Below are 14,099 nucleotides of genomic sequence, written 5' to 3' on the forward strand. Positions count from 1 at the left end.
GGCTGTGTTGTGACCCTTCCAACTGAATGAAGTGGCCCAGTACCAGAGTTCCATTGGCACCAGCAGCACCCTGCACAAACTTAGTTATCACTATAGATGGTGCCGGGAATTTGTTTCCTTCTAGCCCACTATCTGCCCATTGGAAAAATGGTAGTTTGAATCAGACCCCAGTTAGGGTAGAACATTCTGATTAGCAAGCAAGGGCCGTTAGGCTGGTAGCTGTGGTGTCTGCTGCCACAGCAGAATGGATAAGCAGTTCTCAGCACCCCCAACATAATCCATAAAACTCTTTCAACCTCTCTCTCTCTCTCTTTTTTTTTTTTTTTTGCATGATGTCTAGTGTTTGCAAATGGAAAATGGCTGAGGAAAAACAGAGTGAAAGTTTATATAAAATATTTATACCTTAAAGATCTTTTATCTTGTGTCATTCAAGAGATAGAGAAGTGAAAAATGTATTGGGAGTACATTATCAAGAGTACATTATAAATTTAAATCTCAGATTGAATAATACCAGCTGCTAATGTGTGGAGCTTTGGAAATGAGTCATTTTTAAATCTTGAGAATTTACTGTACCAGGTCAGTTATACTTAAGAAGGAAGTGCCTTTTGAAAAAAATATCCTATACCGGAATCAAGTCTTATACTAATGGGTATTAAAAATAAAATATTTGACATAATATTCATGTTAGAATACAGTTACATAGAGATGAGACGTAGATCTGAGAAATTTTATGGAACATTTCTCAAAAAAAAAATTCAGATATTTTTTGTCTCTTCTTTGTGAAACAATATAATCAACCTATGGTTAATAGTATATGTCAGCATCAGAAAGACTTAGATTCAAATTTTCTGGCCGTTGCTTGTTAGCTGTATGATTTTGAATCAGTTATTTTCTCTGAGACTCACTTTCTAAATGTTTTTAAAAAAGGTTCTAGTACTTTTTTCGCCTGGATTATGTGACACAGTATTTGTAAAGCACTTAGTACACTGCCTAGCCTCTCACAATATCTCTATAAATAGTAGCTGTTATTATGCTTATTATTACCATTATATTATCTTTAGCCCTAACTAGTAGTGTATAGCCACCTTTTGGTGCTGTGGTGTCTTCCTCCTCTCTGTATAAGTGTGCTATAAAAGCAAAACCCAAAATGATGTGCCCATTGAAAAAGTTAGTAATCAGAAAAAGAAAATATATTTTCATAAGTGAGACCGTGGCAATCTGGATTTTAGGAAGCAAAAACTATTTTGTTGATTATAATAATAGTTTGTTTTTATAGTGTGTGGTATATATTTTTGTATGCTATGTTCTAGGATCTCAAATTCAGATGCTTGCAGCAGCTAGGAGAGGTAGGTAACTAACGGAGTGAAATAGGCAGTGGACAGAGAGAGCCCAGGTCCCATTGAAAGCCAGCGAGTCCCATTGAAAGGCTCCTTAGTTCAAGACTATTGGTGTTAGCCGTTGTTTGAAAACCTGGGCCCAGTGTCCTGGTTCTTCTTATTTTTTAAGAATCTGGAAACCCAGATTTTTATATGCATCAGTAAATGTTTTCAATAATAACAGCTATGTCCTGAGAGTGCTATTGGCTGATAGAAACAAACAAACAAAAAAACCCCAGTGGTTTAAACAAAGATTTATTTTTCTTTCTAACGATAAGTCCAGAGTTAGTAGCTCGTGTTGGTTTATTTGCTCACTACTACCAACAAGAATCCAGGCACTTCCCATTTTTCTGACCTGACATGCTTTATTTGTTGACTTATTTTTTGTAATTCTTGTCATGTTACAGTTGCTATCTGTATGTTCAAGGCAGGATGATGGGGGTGATGGGTCATGCTAGCCTAATTTGCTCCATTCATCAAGAAAGGAAACGCTTTGCTGGAAGTTACACAGGTGACATCTCCTTATGATTCACTAGTTAAAACTGGATCACTCGCTGCAAGGAAATTTGGAGAAATGAATATCCAGCTTGCCAGTCTTTGTAGTGATGAGGGTAGTGATGAGGAGGTTATAAATGGCTGTGGTATTTGCTGGGGAATACTGCTTGCCACAGCAACCAACTCAACAGGAAACCCAGCTGCCAGCCCTGGAGACCCTGCAACCTCCTATATTTATCAAAAATCTCCAGATTTGAGCATTATAAAATAAGTATCATTTGGGGGAAGGCCAGTGCTTTATTTTTTAATTAAACACTTTTTCATTATGTGGGATAGGTCATCGCTAACAATGAGTAAAATTGTTGAGAGGACATTACATGAATTTATTTAATTTTTGGAAAAGTTTAGAGTTTTAGTAGAGAGGTTAGAAAAGAGCATGACTTTTAATGTTATTTCTGTACTACTACATCACAAAATATCTAAGTTACCCCATTTTTTCTTTTTTTCTTTAACATGGATAAACTGCATTTTTCTTTGTTTTTAATCTTAAATAAATCTTTGTCTTATAAATCATTGTCATCTGATTTTGATAACCTTTATTCGACAGAAGTCTTTTATGTCTATCTGTATATTTAAATCTACCACTGGGAAACTTTTCCAAAATGCTTTACAAAACACCATTTTAAGCTGATGAAAAGCAAGTTTTATATGCATGGATATAGTTGAAATGCTGCCAAACCAGGTATATTTAGTTACTTAAACTCAAGAATTATGGAAGTTTGAAGACCTCTTCATCACAGGTAATCATGTGCTAAAGGAAAACCATATTTATTTGACTCTAGCCAATCGACTCATCTGTAATATTTTTGCTTACATCCTTTTGCAGCTTACTGCTGAGTTAGCTATTCTTTAATGTCCTTGGCAATTCAGGAAGTCACCATGTGTACATAAATTGAGAGAAAATATTTTTGCCTGATCCTGATCATTTCTTCTCAGGGTTATAAATTCGGGTTTTCGTGATCTAGATGTTAATTAAAAAGAACCTCCAAAATGAAAAAAGCAAATCAAACCAAAACAACTCCAGCTAATCTGAAGGGTTACTCTTTGATATAGGAAGATATTGTAAAGTTTAGGGATCATGAATTGGCCACCTACTGAATACCTAGAAGCATGGAAACCTCTACAACTTTTATATAATTCCAATATATACTTACTTTGTCAGGCCCAGAAAGGTAGTGAAATTTCTAATAATACCAGGATAATTAAATATTTTAGTAACCATAAGCTATAAAATAAAAGGCAGAACTGTTTTTTATTAGGGAAACTATGCTGACACGGTCTTTTAGAATTATTTAAGAGAGTAAATAGATATGTGATCCAGTTCACTATAAATACTGTATTTAGGTTTAAAAATAAAAATATTATCCAGATGCTCTATCAAAATCTACTTTAGAGTGGAGTTGTAATGAGAGACTGTTTTAGAGACAAGGAAAAGAATAGGGGACTTATTTGTATGGGGAAATATAGTGTGTTTTTATTTAACGTATACCTATAATGTGAAAGATGTGCCAGATGCATTAAACTTGCGATCTTTAATCTGCATAATGATTTTGTAAATTGAGTATTGTCACCTTTGATTCCTTGATGAAGACACCAAGGCCCCGAGTGTGTCAAGTGGCTTCCCTAAGGTACACAGTCAGTGCATTTTGGAGGTGAGCTTGGAACCCAGCTCTGTCTGCATTCCATGCTCATTCCGCTACATCACAAGATCCACCCACTTTGGGTGGGTGAGAAGAAAAAGAGCAGATAGATGTAAATGTAGGTAAAGGTATGGTAATGTACTGAGTAATGAAATAGTCCAAACTATCTATATGATATGGGCTCTTAGCTACAAATTACAATTCATGAAAGAAATCTGTGAGTCACTGCACAGGCTGTTGTATGACCTGACTGTTGACCAGTCCCTAAAGTCATTTACTCCAAGAATATTTGTTGAGCACTTACTCTGTGTGGCGATGGAAGATCTTTTCCCATATGATTTTTCTAACATTGCTATAGTGAGTATAGTCTCTGTAAAACCTCTTTAAGCAATGCATCAGTCTGTATATGGAAAGGATAGATAAGTGTATTATCATTTAGGATTATGTGCTAATTTGGGGTATATCTTGGAAATGAAGACTGAAAGTTAGGATAACTTTACTTTCCTCTAAAGGAGGCATTTTCTTAGTAAAGTCATTATGATATTATTTCCTAGCTATTAAAATTTTCCATCTTGATGCTTGGTTATTCACCGAAAGGAATGAAATATTTATTAAGGTCATATCACTGTTACGTACAAAGGGAGCCATGGAGTGATTTTTATGTCATGTTTTTTCGGTAGCAGTGTTTCTGCTTGGTTGCATCAACGTCTGTAGATTTTATTGATTATAATTAAGTCAGTCTGCATTGTCTCTAAGAATTTACATGGGTTTAAAAATCAATCCTTCATGTATTCATTTGAAGTAGTTTGAAAAAGGATCTTAGTAGAAGGCACAAATCTGCAACTGTTAATCCTGTTGTTATTTCTGTGAGCCAGAAATGGTGTTATTTCCCATTAAAACATTCGCAGGTTTTAGGTGTTATGATCCTTTCAGTTTTCTTTTAATTTCATTTCTTCTACCTCTAATCTTTCAAAAGCATGTCACAGCTTATCCTTATCTTCAGTAGATTTCTGGGTGTGCCTGGAAAACCCTCTAGCTCAAATCCTAAAGGTTATTTAAATTCCAATATTGGGTGCTCTTCACATATACAGATTTTGATGTAAACTTAATAAGATTATGAAGATTTTGTGCCAATTGATACTTTGCATTTACATAATGGATCAGACAAAGGACTGTGGAAGGGCTAATGGATCTGGGCTTTGGTTGGATATTGTGGGGAATGTTATCAAGGCTTTTTACTAAAAGATTCCTGTGTTACCTTATGTATACATGTCTAAGTCAAGTTTGGCAAATACATTTATGTTAAGTATTGAGGCATTAACAGCCATACAAGCTTATAGAATTAACTCATACTGATATGTATAAGGTCTTAACTAATAATGCAAATACCAATTGCAAGTTCTTTAACAACTGGTGCTTTTGTGGAAGTACAAGAATTGATTTATATTTACACTATTTCCCTAAAGCAGTTGACTTCAGGTAACTACTTCTGCTTGAGTGGTCTGTCTCTGCATATGTATGTATAATATAGATATATTGAGAGAGGTAGTTGAAAAGATAATTGTTTTAGACACAAAAAAGTAGTGAAGTAAATTGAACTAAATAAAAATAAAAGCGTTATTTATAACATGAACTCAAACTAAATATATAGCTAGGTAAGACTTAAACAAAATATTTTTTTGAGAGCCCTTTAATGAATAGTTTTGGTTACCCAAACCTAAGCTATGTGGAGATTGTGGACACTAACGTTTCAGTGGCCATGATTCTTGAAGACATTCAATAACGAATTCTCCTATTATGTTTCTTTAAAGTGATAGTGTACTTGGGATACCCTAGGGCTATTTCATGCCTCTGGAATGGAGGTTACATTTCTCTTTCCAAGGGGTTGAAAATGAAGCCTTGGCTATAGCAGCCATAGCTTTGATCAGATATTTTGAAAGCTTAATTATGAATGACTGTTAAATATTTTTCTTTTACCCACTTATCAGCATTTTCTTTTCTTTCTTTCTTTCTTTCTTCTTCTCCTTCTTCTTCCTTCTTCTTTCTTCCTTCTTTCTTCTTCTTCTTCTTCTTCTTCTTCTTCTTCTTATTCCTTTTTTTTTTTTCCAGCAGTCTTGCTTCCTTTACTTAAGGAAAGCCACAAGTTTGTTTAGAAAACAAAGTCCATCTTATCATAATTTTGTTGGAAACAAGATGTGGCTACATAAAACAAAGGACAGACCTGTGAATCTTTTGCTCCTCATATCAGGCTTCTGTGTGTGGGAAGCCTAAATGAATAAAATAGCAACTTGTTCAACTTGGCCCTGACTCTGTTTAAGGGGAGCTTTTATTTATAAAATTGAGTTGATTCCTCCCTAAAGCCAAAAAAAAAAAAAAAAAAATTAATTTTGGAGGATCTTGAAAGCTTTTTAGATAAATACTCCAAGTTTTTTTCCCTTGCTGCTGCAAGTTTAAAAAGCAACATAGTCTAAAGTCTGTTTTTTTTTTTTTTTTCAGCTTTGTAACAAGCACAGAATAGAGGATTCTAAATATTTAACCCTCCCTCCCCCAACACCATTCTGCATTCCAGTCAAATTTGGGTTATGTGCTGTTTGTTTCCAGGCCACGTCTTATGCTGTGCTGTCTCGGTTTGTCCCTCCTGGAATGCCCTTCTTCCTACCCTCACATTTTGGTCCAAAGGAGTCCTATCTATCCTCAGTCTGTGTTTTAGGTGTCAGTTCTCCCTAAAGTCTTAACAGACTCTCCAATTGAACATGGTTATTTTGGAAAGGTGTCTACATTTTCCAATGCAATTACCTTACTTACTTTGTGGTTGGGCTCTGTATTATTCTTTTTCTGCCTTGTGTTTTAGGTATTCGTGTACTTAGCAGAGTTCAGTGGTCAAGAGACATTTACTAAATGCCTGCTTTTGCCAGATATCATACTTCTTACTGGAAAAACCAAAAGGTTTGAAACATGGCCTGTGATATCAATAACCTCTTGGTTTTTTCTCTCCCCAACTTGGCTCAGAATTCCCAATGGATAGAAACAATCTTATGATTCTTTGGTATCCTCAGCAAATCCTGGCTTCTTGTACATAGTATCTGCTCAACAAATTATTAGTTAACTAAATTAGTTTTATTCTGATTGAACTGGAACAGCAAAAATTGGCTTTCTTCTCTGAGACTTGTGTAAAAGTAGTGTTATATATGCTGTTTGTAATTCCACTGTGATATTTTTGTGGTATATAAAGGAGTATTTTCCCACTACCCCTGCTATATACTCTCTGGGGTGTTTGCTGTTTATCTTGGAAGGCATGGTAACAATTAGCATAGGTCAGGCAGTAAGAATTTTATTGAGTTCCAGAAGGCACTGTGTTGGCCTCCTTATCTGGCCCCAAGGAGATACCTTGGGGATCCTCATGCATAGACACTGTGTGAATACAACTTCTAGACACCGTCAGCTGTAGCTTTCATCAAGTTCACAAAGGCATTCATGACCTAAAAGAGGTTAAGTGAATGATTTAGGTTCACACTTGTCTCCCTGAAGGATCTAAAATGTGGGTGGTGTTTGGACAGGCTCACAGCTGCTCTGATCCATAGCAGTGTCCCACAATTTCTTTTTACCTAGATGGGGAAGGAATGCCTATAAATGAGGGTATATTGTAAAACTTGAGATGACCACCAAGAAGCTGTAGGGTTCCTGGGCAATTTATGGCCAAGACCTACATTATTAGGATAGGCCCAGAAACCCAGCTTGCTAGTAAATGGTCTTGGGTCATAGCATTTGGTGTTTTCCCTGTATTGTAGCCAGTGTGGTATTTCTAAATGTTTAGGGCTGTAGCCTAACCTGAACCTCTTGCCTGGGAATATGTTCCCCCCACCCCCAACCCACTTTTGCCAACTAAATGATAATAATAATTATCAGTAACATTTTGAATTTTCCTGCAAAATGATATTCTTCATTGAATATAGTAGGAAGTATTTCTTTACTTTGGAACTTAAGAAGATGGTCTGAACTGAGCAAAAATTAGTGTCACTGCCTTTTTAACGGCTAGACACTTATCACCAAATTGTGCCAACATCAGCAGTGGTACACTCACAAAGGTGTTTGGTTTTGATAAGCCTCTAAAGAAGAGGACTTGTGTGTGTGTGTGTATGTGTGTGTGTGTGTTATAGCTAAAGGAGTCTTTCAGTTTCAGAGGGAGAAAAAGAGAGATTCTTTCCTAAATAGAAAAGGACAGAAAGTTTATAGGAAATAATGCCTAAGTTGTTGCTAACACAGTGTTTGCTTTGCTCTGTGATGTGTATGTGTGTGTGTGTGTGTGTGTGTGTGTGTGTGTGTGTACACTCACACACATGCTTGTACACATGGGTGCTTGTATTCATATTTAGTAAAGGCCTTTACATGGATACCAGATTGGCTGTGTAACCTTCGAAGATTTATTTACTCTCTCAATTTCTTTCATTCTGAATCTTTTATCCAATACTGTTTATTACGGTCTCTGAAACTTAAATAAAAGAGACTGTGGAAAAGCTTCTAAAATGCTAAATTTATTTCAGGCTAAAAGTATTACAATAGGATGATGCTGTTTAACCCATCTACTTGAAATAAGAAGCCAAGCAAATGGAAATGTGATGTATTTAAGAGGGTAATTCTTGGAGGAAAAAAACCGTTCCTTTTAGACTGACATTATTCATTGTATTTTCATTTTAAGCGTAATTTGAAAATATTTTGAAAGAGACTATAGAGACATTTCTTCCCTAGTTGAACCAAAGGATAATAAGAGATAAATGCTATCTGTAATTCAGGCTACATTGAATCATTAAAGCCCCATCTTTGTTAAAACATTAACTAGAGGATTTGGGAGGAGGATGAATTTTTTATTTAGGAAAGATTTTTGGTAGGTCTTCCTTAAAGAAATGAAGGAAATGTCCTGCTGATCTAATTTGAGAAGTAATAAGAGTGTTAGGTAGCTAGTTAGACATGAGCGACAGGGGAACAAAGGAGTAGAGGCCCAGCCTAGAGACCGTCCAAAGAATACCCCAATGGTAGTAGAATTCTGGATTAGTACATGTGCACTAGGCAGAGTTATATAGCAGCCAGGTGTCAATCAAAATGACCTCACTTGCCAGTCACCTAGGAATGCATTCGGAAGCACCCATCAAGGCCCAAATATAATGCAGAGATTCCCACTTTGGGGGGTCTTTGTTGGTGGTTGGTTGGCTGTTGTGACAGCACCTGGTTATAGCTCTTCACTGAAATCATGTGCCTCCTTGGGGCGTGCTTTGTCTTTTTTAAATATACTTTTAATAAATCTTTTCTAAATCTCACTGACCTGTGATTCTTCACTGCATCAATGAGGAAGAACCGAGGAAAAATGCTAACTACACTTCTGTGTCATTATCCCCTACCCCGTGCTGTTGGGGAGACACTGAAGTTCAAATCCGCCCCAGCAGTAACAAGAGAATCCACCTTTCTGTGGCCACCAAACCCAGTCCTGTGTTTGTGCAGGTATGGATGTGACTGTGTGCTTTTGTTGGGGAAAGAGAACACTGGAATAGGGTTATATCCTTAATTCTGAGATGCTAAACCCTCAGGAACTGTGTGCTGTAATGGAGACAGCAACATTTGATTCAAAGAGAAGATTTCCTATGCACCCCTTAGGGGTTCTCAGGAGTTGATGCAAAGGGTAATTTCAAAGGATTTACCTTAGGAGCTTTGTCAATGAGCACAGAGAAAGGAATTTCTGTGATGATTCCAAACTTAGAATAAATGCTAGGGAAGAATCCATAGACCCCCAAGGACTTCAACCTCCAGGGGAGAAAAGCAGTAATTTATGGATCTCTCTAGAAATTATGGTTAGGTTCTTTTCCCTCTGAACCTAGTCTTCCTTAGTCATGTGACCGGAATTCAATTATCAGTGTCATAAATAATCTTGTGAATGGAAGCAGTGTGTTTGGCAGTGAATTTCTGCTTCCTAAAGAAAAAAGAACCTTTAGAAGTTATTAGAAATAATGCTGTACTAGCCATGATTCCGAAGGCAAATGGTCACAGAAGTGCCAGACTGGGTCCCCAAAGACAGTGGGTTTTAAATGAGTCAGATATGTGCTGGTGACGGATGGCGTGAAGGTTGGATATGTTTTCTTAAATGCATATTTAAAGCAGTCTGTATTTAGAACTTTATTTATAATTGGTTTTAGAATAAAGCCAGCCTGTTGATGCATAACAGTTGATCTTCTGGTTCCATTAGCATCCTTGAAATATTTAACAAGAAGCTGAGTTTAGCATATGAGCTCTTCCAACCATTGTTGGAGACAAGGCAGTCCATGTTGGATAATTCTGGTTGTAAAACCAGCAGGCAGCTCCTTTGTTTTTCCACCTTGCCCCATGCCCTGTGTTCTAGACTGGGGAAGGTCAGCTTTTTATAGTCAGAGGTCTATATGCCTTTGAAAATAGCCATTCCCCTACTGATCCTAAGCTAGTAACAATTTATGTCTTGAAGATAGCAAAGAGTGCTGATTTAATTCATTTTACAACCAGTGTCCTTTCATGGGAGCAAGTGGGCTGGTAAAATTGTTTCAGGAACCAGAGCATTTTTCTTGGTTATTTATAACAGAACTTGATCATCCAGCTACACAGGGCTTCATTCAATTGAGAAAGTCTATTGAATCCAAAAATAATAATCCTTTATATTTGTACAGTATTTGCAGTTTTATAAGGAACCCTTCACAGCCATTCTCTCATTTCATTTTTCTGACAACTCCATGAGGCAGCGAGGGCAGATATTCTTACTTCCAGATTACATATGAGGACTGTGAAATCTAAGTGCGTATAAGTTTCGTGCCCAGGGTTTCACAACCAGTAAATGACTGGGACTTGAGCCCCCTAGATTTTTTTCTGGCTCGAAGGCCAGTGCTCTTTCCACTGTTTGTTTTGATACCCTTGGAAGGTTCATTGCTCATCTAGGAAAGAAAAATTGGCAGCTCTTGCTGAGGAACATGGAAGTCTGCTGGAAGAGACAGATCCAGAGAGTTGTACTTGCTAATAAATAAAATGAGAAAAGACCAAGGAGGTCAAGGGACTTGGCCTCCTGCTCTGGTTCACTCATTGTGTGATCGTGGGCAAGTCACATAACTTCTCATGCCTGAGATTTCTCTCATATTCTCCAAAGATGAGAATCTCTGATCTTCCCTAGCTATCCTGAAGATCTATGGTGAAGATGGCAGAGAAGTAATTTCTTTGAGGGTTCCTTGGAAGATACACATTATATCTGTGAAAGGTGGTATTACTATGCATGTTTTTGGTATTTTAGTTTGAGGTGTTAAGTGGACAAGCAGTTATTTTCCATTTATAGAGATCTCAAATCTCAAATCTACCCTCAAGGGAGAAGTAAGGGATTGCTTTATTTGCCCTCAATCAATCCCTTACTTTCCCTAATTCCCCTTTATTTCCTTTGTCCCACCTCTCTGGGCAAGACTGTGAAGATGTGCCCAAGCATTTTCTATGAGAAGTGCCGTGGAAGAAACATCATGCTGCTTTCCAACTCTGTGAACTTGGACAATTGACTTCACTTCTCTCAGCCCTCGTATCTATTCTGTCAAGCAAGGATAAGGGTGATACCTAAGAGCCTTAAGTAAGGTAGTGGATACAGTGTGGCTGGCAACTCAATACGTTCTCAATAAATACTATTCTGTGTTAGGAAAAAGTGAATAGAGATAGATGATCAGGGCAGAGCTGAAGAGAGAAGTGGATGGAGTGAGGGATGTCTTTTGGATTTGACTGTTTTCTTTAAACTGTTTGTTATATATATCTCATCTCTTTTCCCCTAAGATGTAGGTGTCTTAAAGGTAAAGACAACCTAGGAGGCGAGGGCATTAGGCAGAGGGAGAGGTCCATGCCTAAATGTACTTACAGAGGCCCTGCTCTGGGTCTGTTCCCAGCTTTTCATGATTTTGAAACACATGGCTCTCAGCAGGCCAGGGTAGTTTGCGAAGCTGTTGGGGAGGCTTTACCCAGGCACTGTTACCTGCTCTGAAAGCAACATGCATCCCTATGCATACTTCACGAAGCAGATGGTTTCTTTTGTTTTTCATTTGGTCTAAAAATGAAATGGGCTTTTAATGGAATGGGTTGGGGAATTCCACACTGCATTATGACTCTGGTGCAAGGTCAGAGATAGAGTACACCACAGCTTTTAGAAGAATTTATTATTCCTAGTTTCATTTGTTAGTGGGATGGAGAGATGAGAAAAAGGAAGTGAATGAATGAAGCTTGCTATCATGTATTTCAAAACAAGTGAGTAGCCAGGCATCAGCCATTTGCATTGAAAACTGAGAAGAAGGAAAAGAGTGTATTTCTGCCTTTGATCCCACATGATAAAGTGGAAGGGCACATGAGTTTGCTTCTATTAGATAACCATTGAGCACCTCCAACGTGCCAGGCACTGTGATAGGTGCCTAGGGCATAAGGAAGGAAGACACAGATCTTGTCTTTGAGAGGATCTTTCAGTCCCACCTTTGATGGGGCTGAAGTTATGATTTGAATTATGAAAGTTGGGATTTTTAGATGAGGTTTTGATAGGGCACTGAAAAGAGATGATTTATTTTTCTGAGGGGCATGCTGGCATATAGTAAGGAGCACTTTTTGTAGTCACAATATATTTAAATGTTGCTGTTCTTGAAAGTCTGGCCTCCTCGTCAGTGTAAAGGGTTTCAAAAAATATATCTCAGGACTTGGCATTTGTTGGGTATTAACAAACCAATCACCAAAACATTATTCATTGTTGACTTTAAAGCTAAGCCTTTCTTTGTTGATGTTTATTGTTACTTCAAGAGTGTGAGAAATGCCATATAGCTACAGATGGAGAAAATTCTTATTGAATGTTTTTCCCCACCATTATAACTTTTAGGAGAGAGTACCAGGTAGTATTTAGTCATGGTTCTTCTAAATCCATGTGATACCTTACTGCCACGCCCCACCTCCCACTCCCAAATGAGACAGTACTAAACATGAACATATGTGATAGGAAGCTTTATTCTAGTAGGCCAGTATTTATGCAGAGGATTCTTATATTTAATTATTATTACAGGTCATATTCTATGCAATCAGTTATTTCATAGATAATTACTTCTTTGTGTGGTTCCCTTCTGTCAAGTGACTGTTTCCTTCTTGGGTTACAATTATATATACAATCATTTCCTCACTTATTCATTTAACAATTTATTGACACCTACTATGTGCCATGTATTAGGCATGGTCCTGTCATCAAGGAGCTTACGGTCCAATGAAGAAATAGAAAAGCGAATATGATAAAGCTTGGTTTGAGATAAAATTACATGTGGAGGACTCAGGGCTATCTTTCTGAAAGAGGTTTCATCTAAGCTGAGTTTTAGGGGATGAGCTAGAATTAAAAGGTAAAAAAGTTGTTGTGAAGAGGAGATTGGAAGAGTAGTACATGTAAAGAAAAGCAGAGAAGTTGGAGAAAACAGGGTATGTTCCAGCAACTATGCTGGCTCAGCTGGGGATGAAGAAGGAAAGAGTCTGCTGTGAAATTTTAGATGCCTTTCTAAGGCCTTTGACTAATTATCATCACCAAGACTGGAAAGCTACATGGAGGCTGGTAAAGGGCCATTCTACTTTCCCAGGTCCTAATTTTTTTTCCTTTTTTTATTTTTGTTATTGTTTTTATTGTAAATGTTTCTTATTTTTTTAAAATTTTTAAAATTATTACTTATTCCTGCAGTACCTGGTCTTCCTAGGTGGTCTCTCATCCAAGTACTAACCAGGCCCAACCCTGTTTAGCTTCCAAGATCAGAGATTGGGATTGTTCAGGGTGGCATGACCATAGACTATGGACCGTGGCTCCACTGGGGGGCAAACCCAGGACCTTCTGTGTGTAAAGCAGACGTGCTAAGCATTACACTATGGAACCACATCCTGAATGTTTATTGTTTTAAGTAGGTCATAAACTTTGCAGGATGAGTGGGGCAGGCATGAATTAATGAATGATAAAGACCTTTAAGTCTTCTTATAAAGTAGTCCTACCAAGTTTCTCCTTTCATCTCAGTAGATGTTTTATAGGATGGAAATAAAATCATGGATTTTTTCTTCCTTTTAATTGCTTACTTCCGTTTAAATTTTTTTTCATATAAAATGTGTTGATATTAAAAATAATTTATTTGTTATTGTAAACAGGTAATATTATCTCCAGTATAGAAAATCTAGGAAAAAAATACATGGGTGAATATTAAAATTAACTCTAATTCTTCCTTTTCCCCATTTTTTCTTTTTTTAATGCATTTTTAAATAAAAGTGGGATTGTACTGCAGTAAACTTATTTTTAAAAATCCATTTATTCAAGAGATATTTATGTTATATCTCCATGGCAAAAACAAAATGAAACAAAACAAACAAACCAAAACCTTTTAAATCCTCTGTAGGGAACTCTGACAATTATTGGGAATACCAAAACCAGAAAAGTAGAAGTACCTATATTTCTCCCCTTTCTAAATTTAGTTCTCTGTATTTAAGGTGGTGGTGGTGGGGG

The 14,099-nt window shown here is 37.0% G+C and overlaps 1 protein-coding gene and 1 pseudogene across 2 annotated transcripts in view; one reads left to right on the top strand and one right to left on the bottom strand.

The window, feature by feature from the left end:
* The window catches only part of NFIA (nuclear factor I A), a 348,065-nt gene that overhangs the window by 71,449 nt on the left and 262,517 nt on the right, over positions 1 to 14,099 (top strand). The gene's annotated exons all lie outside the window — the stretch shown is intronic.
* Positions 13,287 to 13,402, bottom strand: LOC112485977 (annotated as a pseudogene).

The sequence above is a fragment of the Pteropus alecto genome, unplaced genomic scaffold (genome assembly GCF_000325575.1).
Source record: "Pteropus alecto unplaced genomic scaffold, ASM32557v1 scaffold25, whole genome shotgun sequence".
Taxonomy (NCBI): Eukaryota; Metazoa; Chordata; class Mammalia; order Chiroptera; family Pteropodidae; genus Pteropus; species Pteropus alecto.